The sequence below is a fragment of the Salmo salar genome, chromosome 22, assembly GCF_965601325.2.
Source record: "Salmo salar chromosome 22, fSalSal1, whole genome shotgun sequence".
NCBI lineage: Eukaryota > Metazoa > Chordata > Actinopteri > Salmoniformes > Salmonidae > Salmo > Salmo salar.
Genome location: NC_138312.1, coordinates 12,563,961 through 12,578,651, shown reverse-complemented (window position 1 = coordinate 12,578,651; position 14,691 = coordinate 12,563,961).

Here is a 14,691-nt window from a genome sequence, read left to right as displayed (position 1 = left end):
ACGTGGGAGACATGAGATCGGGTGGCAACCCTGTGGCCCCTGGTTCGGGAACACATTCTGGAGGCCCAGGAGGCCCAAGCGCGGGTGTACAACAGAGGGGCACAACGAAGGGACTTTCAGCCCAGAGAAAAAGTGTTGGTTTTGGTCCAATGTACGTTTTTGGCTCAATGGAACAGGCCATACAAAGTAATTGAGAAGGTGGGTGAAGTTAACTATAGGGTCAGACAGCCGTAAATCAGACAGCCGTAAATCATGGTAAATCATGGTAAATCATGGTCAATCTGACCCAGATTTACCATGTGCATTTGCTAAAGAAATAGAATGTGTTCTCCAGTGAACCAGGACACACCGATCTGGTACAGCACATTATCATCACCGAACCCTGGAAAAAGGTAAAGTTGAGACCCTACCGCATACCGGAAGCAAGGAGAGAGGCTGTCAGGACCGAGGTAAAAACGATGGGGTGTGTGGCAGACGGCAGGGAGAGGTGAGGGGAGTGGTTATTGAGGGGAGATATCTTGCAGTCCGCTGGCTCCACCCCAAGCCTTATATGGACTTCCTGCCCCAACGAGGCAAGGCTGTGGATCATTAAGCCAGGGAGTGCTTGGGGATAAAAGAGGAAGTGGCCTGCAAAAAGGGGCAGAGAATAGAGAGAAGAGATTGTGATTACCTGTTGTGACCTGGACTGTCAGATTACCCCCTTGTGTACGGAACCGGATTGGCTGAGGACCCAAGTTTTTTACCCCTGGAGAACGGAACGGACAACGAGTGGTTTGTGGACTGTGAAGTAATTGGTGAATTCCCCCTTCTTCCCCAGTGTACAAAAATCCCTAATCCTTAACCTGTTGGGTCTAGGGGGCAGCATTTGCACGTCTGGATAAAAAAAATGTACCCGATTTAATCTGGTTACTAATCCTACCCAGTAACTAGAATATGCATATACTTATTATATATGGATAGAAAACACTCTAAAGTTTCCAAAACTGTTTGAATGGTGTCTGTGAGTATAACAGAACTCATTTGGCAGGCAAAACCCTGAGACATTTTCTGACAGGAAGTGGATACCTGATGTGTTGTATTGACTTTAAACCTATCCCATTGAAAAACACAGGGGTTTAGGAATATTTTGGCACTTCCTATTGCTTCCACTAGATGTCACCAGCCTTTACAAAGTGTTTTGAGTCTTCTGGAGGGAGATCTGACCGAACAAGAGCCATGGAACGGTGATGTCCCATTAGACACCTGGCGCGCTACTTCATGTTGGGTACCCTCGTTCCAATACGTTATAAAAGACTATGCATTCGTCCACCTTGAATATTATTCATGTTCTGGTTAAAAAAGGCCCTAATGATTTATGCTATACAACGTTTGACATGTTTGAACGAACGGAAATATATTTTTTCCCCTCGTTCATGACGAGAAGTCCGGCTGGCTTACATCATGTGCTAACGAGACGGAGATTTTTGGACATAAATGATGAGCTTTTTTGAACAAAACTACATTCGTTATGGACCTGTGATACCTGGAAGTGACATCTGATGAAGAGAATCAAAGGTAATGGATTATTTACATAGTATTTTCGATTTTAGATCTCCCCAACATGACGTCTAGTCTGTATCGCAACGCGTATTTTTCTGGGCACAGTGCTCAGATTATTGCAAAGTGTGATTTCCCAGTAAGGTTATTTTTAAATCTGGCAAGTTGATTGCGTTCAAAAGATGTAAATCTATAATTCTTTAAATGACAATATAATATTTTACCAATGTTTTCTAATTTTAATTATTTAATTTGTGACGCTGACTTGACTGCCGGTTATTGGAGGGAAACGATTTCCTCAACATCAATGCCATAGTAAAACGCTGTTTTTGTATATAAATATCAACTTGATAGAACTAAAAATGCATGCATTGTCTAACATAATGTCCTAGGAGTGTCATCTGATGGAGATTGTAAAAGGTTAGTGCATCATTTTAGCTGGTTTTATGGTTTTGGTGACCCTGTCTTTGACTTGACAAAACATTACACACAACTCTTGTAAATGTACTGTCCTAACATACTCTAAATTTATGCTTTCGCCGTAAAACCTTTTTGAAATCGTAAAACGTGGTTAGATTAAGGAGATGTTTATCTTTCAAATGGTGTAACATAGTTGTATTTTTGAAAAATTTGAATTTTGACATTTATTTGGATTCAAATTTGCCGCTCTTGAAATGCACCTGCTGTTGATGGAGTGCACCACGGGTGGCACGCTAGCGTCCCACCTAGCCCCAAGAGGTTAATAAACTCCCCATTTGCATTCTATTTGTGCTACCGGTGCATGTTTTGTTATTGAACTTGGTGACGTGGAAACCCCACACCCTTGAGCCTGCAACAATATTGTTTTACCATTACCCACTGTCCTGGTACTAAGTCATGTCTCCCCTCTGGAGTTATTCCCCACGCCTCTTTTACTTGTCTGTTTGCTTCCCCTACTGCATTAGAAAGTTGAAAGCAATAGATAACTTCTTAGGGCTAGGCCCCTTTTTTCTCAATTTCCTGCCTGAATGACGTGCCCAAAGTAAACTGCCTGTAGCTCAGGCCCTGAAGCCAGGATATGCATATAATTGGTACCATTGGAAAGAAAACACTTTGAAGTTTGTAGAAATGTTGGAATAAAACACAATAGAAATGGTAGGAGAAAATCCAAAGAAAAAACAACCAGAATTATTTTTTTTAGACCATCCTCTTAAAAATGCAAGCGAAAGGTCATTGAGAATTAGCTCCCTGGATGTAATTCCTATGGCTTCCACAGGGTGTCAGCAGTCTATTTTCCAGGTTTCAGGCTTGTAACTTCAAAAACGAATAAGAAATATCAGTTTTAGCAGAAGGACACCGTCTTGGAAATTTGTGTTTGCATGCCATGAAGACATTACGCACCTGCTAAAATCGGTTTCCTAATGAACATACTTCTTTCCGTAAGAAATATTATAGTTTGATTATATTTTAGGGTATCTGATGAATAAAAAGAAACTTATTTTGACTTGTTGAAACAAAGTTTTGGGGTACATTTTTGGATTCCTTTCTCCGCAAGTTGAACGAGGGGATTAGTCAAATCGATGGCGCCAACTAAACAGACTTTTTGGGATATAGAGAAGGATTTTATCTAACAAAACAACACTACATGTTATAGCTGGGACCCTTTGGATGACAAATCAGAGGAAGATTTTCAAAAAGTAAGTGAAAATTTCATTGCTATTTGTGACTTTATGAAACCTGTGCTGGTGGAAAAATACTTTGATGTGGTGCGCCATCCTCAAACAATTGCATGGCATGTTTTCGCTGTAATAGCTACTGTAAATTGGACCGTGCAGTTAAATTAACAAAAATGAAAGCTTTCAGCCGATATAAGACACTTATATGTACCTAAATGTTTAAAATCCTTCATTTTTATGATTATTTATTTGAATTGCGCGCCCTCCAGTTTCACCGCTAGCGGGACGCCTAGCCCAACATTAGACAGACCCTGCTTTTCCTGGCCATTCCTCATAAGAATGTTTTCTTTTCCGACATTATCGTTGCCGGTGACTAGAATTCCTGCAATAATGACATACACCAGGTTTCTCTTCTGCTGAACAAATAATGTTGGTTTCACTCGGAACTTGCACAACTCTAACAGCCGGTTTATTATGTTGATTGATGTCTCTGTCCATTTGTGACAACCTGTCGATGATGTCGCCGCAGTTTTGTCTCTCCCAGTCATTAGTTGTGGAAATAAGTTTTTCGCAAATGATGTATGGATTGCATCAGCTGATGAGTGATTACACTCAATTCCACCAAAAATGGGGCATCTTCATCTTTCATGTCAGGTAACCCATTGTGTCTAACCACCTCTGCTCTAAACCTTTCTTCAAATTCAACAAACGGTTCTTTCGGTATTTCTCTCCCCAATTGGTGGTTGCATTGGTCAGAGTGTTAAGGAAAATATGTATGGTTCTCCATCCATCGGCCACATCTTGCTCTTCACCACCAACAGCTCTATAAACCTTTTCTTCAAGGACACCATGTTCACGGCTGTTCAAAACAAAGGCTAATACCTGTAACCCATCATAAGGATGTAAAGTTTCTTAACGCTTCAAATGGTCCCATGTTTTCATACCAACTTCTCGCGGATGTTTCAACATTTTTGACCATTCATCCAACTGTTTTGGAGATGCTGATTTATGTGTGATTACTGTCACTGGAGGTTTGTATTTACTACCTTTTACAGCCTGTGTTCTGGTTGGCCTTGGACATTGGGTCCACTTGTTGGAGCCAAGTCTGTTTTTACGACCCTCTCCTGTAATTGTTGAATCTCGTCTTTCAAGGTTTTTATCTGTTCACCAAGAGCTTTCAAACATTCTTTATCTCTCTTCAATGACCTGTCAGGATTCTCCAGAAAGAATTTCTCATCCCGTTATCTTACTTCAGCTAAAACAGTTAAAGACAATCGTGTCTTTGTCAAGGAATTAGACATTCTCTGTATTTTTCCCTAAGCTTTTTGTATATCAGACATAGTCGATATTCCATCGTTGTCAACAATGACAGAATATTTATTTATTATCTCTTGCCTACACTTCTCTACTTTGAAACTAGACAGTGAATTTAAAATATTTTTCATGCTCACATCCAGACGCGCTGTTCCGCCCTTTTCCAGAGTGGTTCTCTCACTTAACAATGGCATATTCATTTCAAAAGTTGGATACAGTTTATCTACATGTTTATATATTTATTTAACACCAAAATATATACCCTTTTATATCCCCTTTTGAGGACTCAAACCTCTTCTAGAACACAAATTGTTTCTGTAGGGCCTGGCTACCCATAAAACTTATGTTCACTTCAAAAAGCTTTTGAAGGCTTACATTAAGCACACGTGTAAAAGTTCCTACTCAACTAGCAACGCACCTCTTTGCATTAACCTGTTTAGGATAGGGGGCAGTATTTTCACGGCCGGATAAAAAACGTACCCGATTTAATCTGGTTATTACTCCTGCCCAGAAACTAGAATATGCATATAATTTGGATAGATTTGGATAGAAAACACCCTAAAGTTTCTAAAACTGTTTGAATGGTGTCTATGAGTATAACAGAACTCATATGGCAGGCCAAAACCTGAGAAGATTCTAAACAGGAAGTGCCCTCTCTGACCATTTCTTGGCCTTCTATAGCCTCTTTATCGAAAACAGAGGATCTCTGTTGTAACGTGACATTTTCTAAGACCCCCATAGGCTCTCAGAAGGCGCCAGAATGTTGAATGATGACTCTGCAGTCCCTGGCTGAAAAACAGTAGCGCATTTGGATAGTGGTCGATCTGAGAACAATGAAACGGGTGCGCACGTGCACGTGAAGAGTCCATTTTAAATGTTCAGTCTTTGAACGAAAGCAACGTCGCCCGGTCGGAATATTATCGCTATTTTACAAGAAAAATCGCATAAAAATGGATTTTAAACAGCGTTTGACATGCTTCGAAGTACAGTAATGGAATATTTAGAATTTTTTTGTCACGATACGCGCCGGCGCGTCACCCTTCGGATAGTGTCTTGAACGCAAGAACAAACGCAGCTATTTGGATATAACTATGGATTATTTGGAACCAAACCAACATTTGTTGTTGAAGTAGAAGTCCTGGGAGTGCATTCTGACGAAGAACAGCAAAGGTAATCCAATTTTTGTTATAGTAAATCTTAGTTTGGTGAGTGCCAAACTTGGTGGGTGTCAAAATAGCTAGCCTGTGATAGCTGGGCTATCTACTCAGAATATTACAAAATGTGCTTTCACCGAAAAGCAATTTTAAGCTTTATGCAATCGGACACCGCGATTGCATAAAGGAGTTCTGTATCTATAATTCTTAAAATAATTGTTATGTTTTTTGTGAACGTTTATCGTGAGTAGTTTAGTAAATTCACCGGAAGTTTCGGTGGGTATGCTAGTTCTGAACGTCACATGCTAATGTAAAATGCTGTTTTTTGATATAAATATGAACTTGATTGAACAAAACATGCATGTATTGTACAACATAATGTCCTAGGAGTGTCATCTGATGAAGATCATCAAAGGTTAGTGCTGCATTTAGCTGTGCTTTTGGTTTTTGTGACATTATATGCTAGCTTGAAAAATGGGTGTCTGATTATTTCTGTCTGCGTACTCTCCTGACATAATCTAATGTTTTGCTTTCGTTGTAAAGCCTTTTTGAAATCGGACAGTGTGGTTAGATAAAGGAGAGTCTTGTCTTTAAAATGGTGTAAAATAGTCATATGTTTGAAAAATTGAAGTTTTGGGATTTTTGAGGAGTTTGTAATTCGTGCCACGCCCTATCATTGGATATTGGAGCGGTGTTCCGCTAGCGGAACATCTAGATGTAAGAGGTTTTAAGAAGGTTTCAAAAACAGAAAGGACTAACCTTTTAATAGAGGACTTGAACCCCTATAATAGATTACAAAGGACTTGAACCTTATACATCACATATACGTATCACTCATTGCATGCACACATTTCAACGTGATTTGGTTCTTTTAAAATGATATTGTTTTAGACTCACCCAGCAATTATGCCATCAATCAGGAGATTAACCTGTTAGGGCTAGGGGGCAGTATTGACACGGCCGGATAAAAAACGTACCCGATTTAATCTGGTTACTACTCCTGCCCAGTAACTAGAATATGCATATAATTATTGGCATTGGATAGAAAACACCCTAAAGTTTCTAAAACTGTTTGAATGGTGTCTGTGAGTATAACAGAACTCATATGGCAGGCCAAAACCTGAGAAGATTCCATGCAGGAAGTGGCCTGTCTGACAATTTGTTGTTCATCTTGGCTCTTTTTATTGAAGACTGAGGATCTTTGCTATAACGTGACACTTCCTACGGCTCCCATAGGCTCTCAGAGCCCGGGAAAAAGCTAAATGATATCGAGGCAGCCTCTGGCTGAAACACATTATCGCATTTGGCAAGTGGCCGATCAGAGTACTATGGGCTTAGGCGCGTGCCCGAGTCGACCCCATGCTTTATTTTCTTTTGTCTGTTTACCTAAACGCAGATTCCCGGTTGGAATATTATCGCTTTTTTACGAGAAAAATGGCATAAAAATTGATTTTAAACAGCGGTTGACATGCTTCGAAGTACGGTAATGGAATATTTAGAATTTTTTTGTCACGAAATGCGCAATGCTCGTCACCCTTATTTACCCTTTCGGAAAGTGTCTTGAACGCACGAACAAAACGCCGCTATTTGGATATAACAATGGATTATTTGGGACCAAACCAACATATGTTATTGAAGTATAAGTCCTGGGAGTGCATTCTGACGAAGAACAGCAAAGGTAATAACATTTTTCTTATAGTAAATCTGACTTTGGTGAGTGCTAAACTTGCTGGGTGTCTAAATAGCTAGCCCTGTGATGCCGGGCTATCTACTGAGAATATTGCAAAATGTGCTTTCACCGAAAAGCTATTTTAAAATCGGACATATCGAGTGCATAGAGGAGTTCTGTATCTATAATTCTTAAAATAATTGTTATGTTTTTTGTGAACGTTTATCATGAGTAATTTAGTAAATTCACCGGCAGTGTTCGGTGGGAATGCTAGTCACATGCTAGTCACATGCTAATGTAAAAAGCTGGTTTTTGATATAAATATGAACTTGATTGAACAAAACATGCATGCATTGTATAACATAATGTCCTAGGGTTGTCATCTGATGAAGATCATCAAAGGTTAGTGCTGCATTTAGCTGTGGTTTGGATTTATGTGACATTATATGCTAGCTTGAAAAATGGGTGTCTGATCATTTCTGGCTGGGTACTCTGCTGACATAATCTAATGTTTTGCTTTCGTTGTAAAGCCTTTTTGAAATCGGACAGTGTGGTTAGATTAACGAGAGTATTTTCTTTAAAATGGTGTAAAATAGTAATATGTTTGAAAAATTTACGTTTTTGCATTTTTGAGGTATTTGAATAACGCGCCACGGGATTACACTGGCTGTTGAGTAGGTGGGACGCAAGCGTCCCACCTAGCCCATAGAGGTTAAGAGTTGACTCGCCAAAGTGGGTTGCGCTCAGCCTTCTCTCTTTCTTCTGGATCAACACACAGTTGAGTTTTTCTTGTTGTTCAGACCAATTAATCCGGGTCACGGCACCAAATGTTAGCAGTTGATGTTACTCTTCAATAACACAGACCCCAAAGCAAATCAGGGGGAGGAAAATAGGTTTATTCAAAGCTGACAAATTCATGCTTGGAAGTGGATGGTCAATGTTTTTGCTCACCTGTCCTCAGTGATTCTTTCCTGTGGTTCTCTCCTGTGATTCTCGCCACAGAACAAAGGCATAGGATGTACTTTATAACCCAGCACTAGCCTGTGGTTGACCAATTAGAATTCCTTGCAGAAAAACTGGGCCAATTCCTCCCATGTCTCTGAACCATTGATCAATATTTCCCTATTACAGAAAAACAACTATGTCCATTGGCCGTGCTTCTACACCTGCATTGCTTGCTGTTTGGGGTGTAAGGCTGAGTTTCTGTACAGCACTTTGAGATATCAGCTGATGTAAGAAGGGCTATATAAATACATTTGATTTGGTTAGTACTCGTCCTCTTGACCTCTCGTCCTCTTGACCTCTCGTCCTCTTGACCTCTCGTCCTCTGCGTTGTGTATTTATCTTGGAAATATACTTACACTGGTGACACTAAGTGATTTATTTAGATTTCAAGGCACACTTAACCAGCATGGCTACCACAGCATTCTGCAGCGATATGCCATCCCATCTGGTTTGTGCTTAGTGGGACTATAATTTGTTTTTCAACAGGCTGTGTAAGGACTATTTGGCCAATAAGGAGAGTGATGGAGTACTGCATCAGATGACCTGGCCTCCACAATCACCTGACATCAACCCAATTGAGATGGTCTGGGGTGAGTTGGACAGCAGAGTGAAGGAAAAGCAGCCAACAAGTCCTCAGCCTATGTGGGAACTCCTTCAAGACAGTTGGAAAAGGATTCCATGTGACTACATCATGAAGCCAGTTGAGAGAACGCCAAGAGTATGCAAAGCTGTCATCAAGGCAAAGGGTGGCTACTTTGAAGAATCTCAACTATAAAATATATTTGTTTAACCTTTTTTTGGTAACTACATCATTCCATATGTGTTATTTCATAGTGTTGATGTCTTCAACATTATTCTACAATGTAGAAAATAGTATAAATAAATAAAAACCTTTGAATGTCTAGATGTGTAAACTTTTAACTGTACTGTATATACTGTATATGTACGTATACACTACCATTCAAATGTTTGGGGTCACTTACAAATGTCCTTGTTTCTGAAAGAAAAGCAATTTTTTTGTCCATTAAAATAACATCAAATTGATCAGAAATACAGTGTAGACATTGTTAATGTTGTAAATGACTATTTTAGCTGGAAATTGCATATTTTTTTTATTGAATATCTAAATAGGTGTACAGAGGCCCATTATCAGCAACCATCACTCCTGTTTTCCAATGGCACGTTGCATTAGCTAATCCAAGTTTATCATTTTAAAAAGCTAATTGGTCATTAGAAAACCCTATTGCAATTATGTTAGCACAGCTGAAAACTGTTGTGCAGATAAAAGAAGCAATAAAACTGTCCTTCTATAGACTAGTTGAGTATCTGGAGCATCAGCATTTGTGGGTTCGATTACAGGCTCAAAATGGCCAGAAACAAATAACTTTCTTCTGAAATTTGTCAGTCTATTCTTGTTCTGAGAAATGAAGGCTATTCCATGCGAGAAATTGCCAAGAAACTGAAGATCTTGAACAACGCTTTGTACTACTCCCTTCACAGAACAGTGAAAACTGTCTCTAACCAGAATATAAAGAGGAATGGGAGGCCCCTGTGCACAACTGAGCAAGAGGACAAGTACATTAGGGTGTCTAGTTTGAGAAAGAGACGCCTCACAAGTCCTCAACTGGCAGCTTGATTAAATAGTACCCGCAAAACACCAGTCTCAACGTCAACAGTGAAGAGGCGACTCCGGGATGCTGGCCTTCTAGGCAGAGTTCCTCTGTCCAGTGTCTGTGTTCTTTTGCCCATCTTAATATTTTCTTTTTATTGGCCAGGCTGAGATACGGCTTTTTCTTTGCAACTCTGCATCCCGGAGTCGCCTCTTCACTGTTGAAGGGGGAGTGATGAGCTCTACTGCAGAGTCTCATAATTTAATTGCTGGTTGAAAACTGTTTTTTGCCCCTCCCAAAAATATAGAATTTGTAGATATTTGGCCCTCTTTCTGGGACTCACCCACAAACAGGACCAAGCCTGGCCTGTTGAGGAGTGACAGACTCCATCCTGGCTGGGGTGCTCTCATCTTATCTACGAACATAGACAGGGCTCTAACTCCCCTAGCTCCACAATGAGATAGGGTGCAGGCCAGGCAGCAGGGTGTTAGCCAGCCTGCAAGCTTAGTGGAGTCTGCCACTAGCACAGTCAGTGTATCCCCATTGAGACCATGTTTGTGCCTCGATCGTGTTTGTGCCACAATCTCACTGTAATTAAGACCTCCTCCATTCCTGTCATTATTGAAAGAGATTGTGATATCTCAAATTCGGTCTACTTAATGTTAGATCCCTCACTTCCAAGGCAGTTATAGTCAATGAACTAATCACTGATCATAATCTTGATGTGATTGGCCTGACTGAAACATGGCTTAAGCCTGATGAATTTACTGTGTTAAATGAGGCCTCACCTCCTGGTTACACTAGTGACCATATCCCCCGCGCATCCCGCAAAACCGGAGGTGTTGCTAACATTTACGATAGCAAATTTCAATTTACAAAAAAAAACCCGAAGTTTTCGTCTTTTGAGCTTCTAGTCATGAAATCTATGCAGCCTTCTCAATCACTTTCTATAGCTACTGTTTACAGGCCTCCTGGGCCATATACAGCTTTCCTCACTGAGTTCCCTGAATTCCTATCGAACCTTGTAGTTCGATATGGCAGATAATATTCAAATTTTTTGTGACTTTAACCTCTCTGGGCCAGTGGGACGCTTGCGTCCCACCTACTCAACGGCCAGTGGAATCCCGTGGCGCGATATTCAAATACCTTAGAAATGCTATTACTTCAATTTCTCAAACATATGACTATTTTACACCATTTTAAAGACAAGACTCTCCTTTATCTAACCACACTGTCCGATTTCAAAAAGGCTTTACAATGAAAGCAAAACATTAGATTATGTCAGCAGAGTACCCAGCCAGAAATAATCAGACACCCATTTTTCAAGCTAGCATATAATGTCACATAAACCCAAACCACAGCTAAATGCAGCACTAACCTTTGATGATCTTCATCAGATGACACTCATAGGACATTATGTTATACAATACATGCATGTTTTGTTCAATCACGTGCATATTTATATCAAAAACCAGCTTTTTACATTAGCATGTGACTAGCATGTGACTAGCATTCCCACCGAACACTTCCGGTGAATTTACTAAATTACTCACGATAAACGTTCACAAAAAACATAACAATTATTTTACGAATTATAGATACAGAACTGCTTTATGCAATCGTGGTGTCCGATTTTAAAATAGCTTTTCGGTGAAAGCACATTTTGCAATATTCTGAGTAGATAGCCCGGCCATCACGGGCTAGCTATTTTGACACCCACCAAGTGTGGTACTCACCAAACTCAGATTTACTATTAGAAAAATTGGATTACCTTTGCTGTTCTTCGTCAGAATGCACTCCCAGGACTTCTACTTCAATAACAAATGTTGGTTTGGTTCCAAATAATCCATAGTTATATCCAAATAGCGCCGTTTTGTTCGTGCGTTCAAGACACTATCCGAAGGGTAAAGAAGGGTGATGTACCCGGTGCGTTTCGTGACAAAAAAATTCAAAATATTCCATTACCGTACTTCGAAGCATGTCAACCGCTGTTTAAAATCAATTTTTATGCGATTTTTCTCGTAAAAAAAGCGATAATATTCCCACCGGGAAACCCTGTTTTCATTTCAAAGACGAAAAAATAAATACATGGTGTCGGCTCGTGCACGCGCCCCAGTCTCATTGTTCTCAGATCGACCACTTACCAAATGCGCTACTGTTTTTCAGCCATGGCCTGCAAAGTCACCATTCAACGTTCTGGCGCCTTCTGAGAGCCTATGGGAGCGTTAGAAAATGTCACGTTATGCCAGAGAGCCCCTGTTTTGGATAGAGATGATCAAGAAGGCCAAGAAATAGTCAGAGAGGCGCTTCCTGTTTGGAATCTTCTCAAGTTTTGGCCTGCCAAATGAGTTCTGTTATACTCACAGACACCATTCAAACAGTTTTAGAAACTTTAGGGTGTTTTCTATCCAACTCAAACAAATATATGCATATTATATGCATATTCTAGTTACTGGGCAGGAGTAGTAACCAGATTAAATCGGGTACGTCTTTTATCCGGCCGTGCAAATACTGCCCCCTATCCCCAACAGGTTAATACACACATGGAAAAGTTCACAGACCCACTCCAAAAGGCTTTCGGAGCCATCATCGACTCAGTGGGTTTTGTCCAACATGTCTCTGGACCTACTCACTGCCACAGTCATACTCTGGACCTAGTTTTGTCCCGTGGAATAAATGTTGTGGATCTTAATGTTTTTCTTCATAATCCTGGACAATCGGACCACCATTTTATTACGTTTGCAATCGCAACAAATAATCTGCTCAGACCCCATCCAAGGATCACCAAAAGCCGTGCTATAAATTCTTGGACAACCCAAAGATTCCTAGATGCCCTTCCAGACTCCCTCCACCTACCCAAGGATGTCAGAGTACAAAAATCAGTTAACTACCTAACTGAGGAACTTAATTTAACCTTGTGTAATAACCTAGATGCAGTCACACCCCTAAAAACAAAAAACATTTGTCATAAGAAACTAGCTCCCTAGACTTCCGACTAGCTTGGCAAGACAGTACCGTGCAGTATCGAAGAGCCTTTAATGCTGCTCGATCATCCTATTTTTCCAACTTAATTGAGGAAAATAAGAACAATCCCAAAATTATTTTTGATACTGTCACAAAGCTAACTAAAAAGCAGCATTCCCCAAGAAAGGATGGCTTTCACTTCAGCAGTGAAAAATTCATGAACTTCTTTGACGAAAAGATCATGATCGTTAGAAAGCAAATTACGGACTCCTCTTTAAATCTGCGTATTCCTCCAAAGCGCAGTTGACCTGAGTCTGCACAACTCTGCCAGGGCCTAGGATCAAGGGAGACACTCAAGTTTTTTAATATTATATCTCTTGACACATTGATGAAAATAATCATGACTTCTAAACATTCAAGCTGCATACTACATTTACATTTACATTTAAGTCATTTAGCAGACGCTCTTATCCAGAGCGACTTACAAATTGGTGCATTCACCTTATAATATCCAGTGGAACAACCACTTTACAATAGTGCATCTAAATCTTTTAAGGGGGGGGGGGTTAGAAGGATTACTTTATCCTATCCCAGGTATTCCTTAAAGAGGTGGGGTTTCAGGTGTCTCCGGGGTTTAATGGCACAGGCAGGGAGCCCAGCCAACAGCGAGTTGCAGTAATCCAGACGGGAGATGACAAGTGCCTGGATTAGGACCTGCGCTGCTTCCTGTGTGAGGCAGGGTCGTACTCTGCGAATGTTGTAGAGCATGAACCTACAGGATCGGGTCACCGCCTTGATGTTAGTGGAGAACGACAGGGTGTTGTCCATGGTCACGCCGAGGCTCTTAGCACTCTGGGAGGAGGACACCAGGGAGTTGTCAACCGTGATGGCGAGGGAGGAAGAGCAGCTCCGTCTTGCCGAGGTTCAGCTTGAGGTGGTGATCCGTCATCCACACTGATATGTCTGCCAGACATGCAGAGATGCGATTCGCCACCTGGTTGTCAGAAGGGGGAAAGGAGAAGATTAATTGTGTGTCGTCTGCATAGCAATGATATGAGAGACCATGTGAGGTTATGACAGAGCCAAGTGACTTGGTGTATAGTGAGAATAGGAGAGGGCCTAGAACAGAGCCCTGGGGGACACCAGTGGTGAGAGCACGTGGTGCGGAGACAGATTCTCGCCACGCCACCTGGTAGGAGCGACCTGTCAGGTAGGACGCAATCCAAGCGTGGGCCGCGCCGGAGATGCCCAGCTCGGAGAGGGTGGAGAGGAGGATCTGATGGTTCACAGTATCAAAGGCAGCAGATAGGTCTAGAAGGATGAGAGCAGAGGAGAGAGAGTTAGCTTTAGCAGTGCGGAGAGCCTCCGTGACACAGAGAAGAGCAGTCTCAGTTGAATGCCCAGTCTTGAAACCTGACTGATTAGGATCAAGAAGGTCATTCTGAGAGAGATAGCAAGAGAGCTGGCCAAGGACGGCACGTTCAAGAGTTTTGGAGAGAAAAGAAAGAAGGGATACTGGTCTGTAGTTGTTGACATCGGAGGGATCGAGTGTAGGTTTTTTCAGAAGGGGTGCAACTCTCGCTCTCTTGAAGACGGGAGGGACGTAGCCAGCGGTCAAGGATGAGTTGATGAGCGAGGTGAGGTAGGGGAGAAGGTCTCCGGAAATGGTCTGGAGAAGAGAGGAGGGGATAGGGTCAAGTGGGCAGGTTGTTGGGCGGCCGGCCGTCACAAGATGCGAGATTTCATCTGGAGAGAGAGGGGAGAAAGAGGTCAAAGCACAGGGT